Source organism: Aplysia californica, unplaced genomic scaffold (genome assembly GCF_000002075.1).
Source record: "Aplysia californica isolate F4 #8 unplaced genomic scaffold, AplCal3.0 scaffold00091, whole genome shotgun sequence".
NCBI classification, from domain to species: domain Eukaryota; kingdom Metazoa; phylum Mollusca; class Gastropoda; order Aplysiida; family Aplysiidae; genus Aplysia; species Aplysia californica.
In genome coordinates, this window is record NW_004797361.1 from 35,503 (window position 1) to 39,881 (window position 4,379).

Below are 4,379 nucleotides of genomic sequence, written 5' to 3' on the forward strand. Positions count from 1 at the left end.
TTGATAAATAGATAGTTGGATAAATAGATAGATAGATAGATAGATAGATAGATAGATAGATAGATAGATAGATAGATAGATAGATAGACAGATTGATAGATAGGTAGGTAGATAGATAGATAGATAGATAAATAGATAGATAGATGGATAGACAGATAGATAGATAAATAGATAAATAGATAGATAGATTGATAGATAGATAGATAGATAGATAGATAGATAGATAGATAGATAGATAGATAGATAGTTAGATAGTTGGTCCTGCTTTACTTTGTTATAGTTGGGGATTTGTTTGGCCACCCATCAATAATGCGTTAAAAGTGTCTGTTTGAATAATTGTTTAAACTTCTTCCCAGAAGCAGTTTTATCACGAGATGCACATCACACAGAGCGAGGTGTGCGCACATTACTGCTATTGTTGAGGAGGAAAAGGAAAGGGAAGGTTCGAAGGGCAAGTGCGATAATATAATATAATATAATATAATATAATATAATATAATATAATATAATATAATATAATATAATATAATATAATATAATATAATATAATATAATATAAATTTTCAGTTACCACGGACTCTTAAGTTAAGGAAATAACTAATCTTTGACGGCCGTTTTCTCTCTAATTTTACATCTGAAAACAGGTGACCTCCACCTCCTTCTTTCGCTAATATCTCGACTTGTATTCAAGAAAAATGGATATTTTTTTCATCCAAATATAGACAGGTAAACAAGCTTTAAGATGATACCAATAACTCTACATGCCCAAAAATTGACGAGAGCCTGATTCCACCACGCTGCCTCACATATTATTATGAAGCTTCACGAATAAGAAACGCTGAAACCAAGAGAGAAACCCCAAAGCTACGCACATCCACAAGTGAAAGTGGAGCCTTTAATTAAATGTTAAAAATGTGGCAAACTTGTCTCTGACAGAATTGGTCTCATCTGCTACAGTAGAAGCCACAACTCATCGTAACTTTAATTCTTCATTTTTTTAAATTCTTCTATTTCGCTGGAGAAATAGTCTCCTCTGTGGATGGATTGGTCATAATTAGAAATTGACCAACGAGCTGTTATTATTATTATTATTAATATTATTATTATTATTATTATTATTATTATTATTATTATTATTATTATTACTATTATTTTTATCATTTTTATTATTACTATTATTATTATTACTGTTATTATTATTATTATTATTATTATTATTATTATTATTATTATTATTATTATTATTATCATTATTATATTCTTCTTCTTCCTCCTCTTCGTCTTCTTCTTCTTCTTCTTCTTCTTCTTCTTCTTCTTCTTCTTCTTCTTCTTCTTCTTCTTCTTCTTCTTCTTCTTCTTCTTCTTCTTCTTCTTCTTCTTCTTCTTCTTCTTCTTTTTCTTCTTCTTCTTCTTCTTCTTCTTCTTCTTCTTCTTCTTCTTCTTCTTCTTCTTCTTTTTCTTCTTCTTCTTCTTCTTCTTCTTCTTCTTCTTCTTCTTCTTTGGGGTCAACAGAGGTCTTACATAACGCCAGTCGATATTGATTGGATAAGAAGGAATTCTGACTCACGATTCCATTCCTATTGAACCCGGAACTTTAATTCGAGAGAAAGATCAGTTCTTATTTTGGGAGGGAATTTATGCAGGCACAGGAAAAGTAATTACGAGAAGAAAAAGAACAACAATTTGTTATTAATGTATTCTACTGCTGTGGTTTTCCATTCGCCGTTTCGACGTTTAATTGTGCACCCAGTTTCTATGCAGTTAAGGAAGAAATCTTCAGAGGTGGTTGCGTTTATATAAAATAAAAACAACAAAGATAGAGAGGCTATTGGACTTAATTAGCTTATTCCATATTCACCAATTAGCGTATTCTTTTTTCACCAAATAAAGCGTAATTTGTTTCAATTTAGAAGGGTGTCTGTATGGCCCTTACTGATAGGGCTTGACCGGGCTGTCTTGGGATTGTCAATCTCGACGGCATGTTGTGGATGGATGGATGGATGGATGGATGGATGGATGGATGGATGGATTGACGGATTGAAGGATGGAGGAATGAATGAAAGAATGAAGGAATGAAAGAATGAACGAATACATGGATGGGTGAATGAACTTTGGAAAGAACTATTTTTTTTTTCGTTTTAGTAAAAGCTTTACAACACTTGTCATACAAACAGGTCAAAGAATTGCTATTGCAAAGTTATCTAATAATAAATAATATTAATAATACACTGAAATAAAGGAGGAGAGATAAGGACGATACATTTTTTTAAATAGAAGAGACGGAGTAAACCCCAACAAAACACTCGCTAACCACCCAATCGTTGCAGAAGTAAATACTTACATTTTCATAAGATGATGGATATGGAGTTATTTACATGTACATGTATGTATCTAGTCTCCGTCTCTCTCTGTGTATTGTGTAAAATTATAGTACACTGGATGCAAAAATAAGACACTCATGAATATGAATAAGACTGATTACTGAATTGGTGTCCGGTTAACGAGACATTAAGACCTTTTAGCTGCGCTCTTATGTCCACAAACAAAGAAATACGTGGCACGACGCGATGGAATCAGGCTCTCGTCAATTTTTGGACATACGGAGTTGATGGTATCTTCTTAAGGCCTGACAATTTTCCTTGTTTTGGGTGAAAATATCCATCTATTTTGAATAAAAGTCGAGATATGTGTGATTGAAGGAGGTGAGGGTCATCTGGTTTCAGAGGTAAAATTAGCGAGAAAATGGTCGCCAAAGTTGAGTTATTTCTTTGGCTTGAAAGCCCGCGGAAACTGAAAATTTACATTTCTTCAGCTTTTAATCTACGTTTTTCAGTAAAATCCACACAGAAATGTGACTTTTATTGGGAATGAAAGGTGTTGAACCAGAAAACAAAAATTCGATAAAAATTCGCAAACCTGAGGGAAAATGCCAATTTCTTGATTTTCATTATTTCGACGAGCGCTTGATTTCACAACGCTCCCTCACATATGAAGATAGTAGATGATTAATGGGGCGTGGAGTTACATATCGCTCGAGGGGTTCATGATGGACGAAAGGGGGTGTGTGCCTTGATTCTGGCTAGAGAATCTAGGTGTATCTCTCCCCATAATGTACAAAATGACTACACTTCGGATCGTTTCGTTCGCTCTTGTCTTTCTGCAACTTGTGACGCCAGGCTCTGCGGTCGTTGGATCTATCCTATCTTCACTGTTCCCTGCCAAGAGAGATTCACGTAAGGCGTAGATCTATGTTACCTGTATCCACACAGAGAGACGTTTCGAAGTTTCAAAAATCATAGTACTATTGACTAAAAACAAGACCAAAAGCAAAATAAAAGGAAAAAAAACAACAAACGAACAAAAAGGTATAAAGAGACATACAAATATTCACACGAGGAAACATGTATCTACTGAGTGCCTCACATGAGCACATAATTTCAACAGGTTTACGAAATAACTGTCCCCCCCAGCCCAAAATTTTTTTTTTTTTAAATCCCCCAATAAAATGGAAGAGGGAAAAGGTGAAAATTGAAAAATAAATGTGAGGCAGCGTGGAGGAATCAGGCTCTCGTCAATTGTTGGGCATGTAGAGTTATTGGTATCATCTAAAAGCTTGTTTACTTGTCTTTATTTGGAGGGAAAAAAATCCCTTTATCTTGAATACAAGTCGAGATATTTGCGAAAGAAGGAGGTGGGGCCACCTGTTTTCAGAGGTAAAATTAGTGAGAAAATGGCCGCTAATGATTAGTTATTTCCTTAGGTTTAGAGTCCATGGTAACTGAAAATTTACTTTTTTGTACCATTAATCAAAGCTTTTTCAGAAAAATCCACCCAGAATGAGTTCATAAATGGGCATAAAAGGTGTTGAGCCCCCCCCAAAAAAAATTGATAAAAATTCACAAACCTACGGAAAAATGCAAGTTTCTTCACTTTGATTATTTTGACGAGAGCCTGATTCTACCACGCTGCCTCAGAAATGTAGAAAATATGATAGACACAAATAACAAATTAGAGACAACGGAAGTGCTGCAAAATATTATATTTCGTTTGCATACGTGTCTGAAAGTTATAAGTTGTTGTCTTAAAATAAAGTTGTATTTTTCACATCTGTAAACATTCGGACATCATCTCAAGCTTTCGTAACAACTTATGTAATGGTCATTTCGTTCATATTGGGAAATAATTTTACATTTCGACAAGGGGGGCTTAAAACAATAATAACACTGGTCAACACACCTTTTGTTTCGTTATGTTTAAAACATGTATAAGTTAATATACAATAAAAAAATGTGGCCTGTGAGGACCGCTCTAACAGTTGGAGAGAAGAATGCTATCAATGAACCACTTTGTAGAGAGGGAAAAATACTTATTTTCCTTCC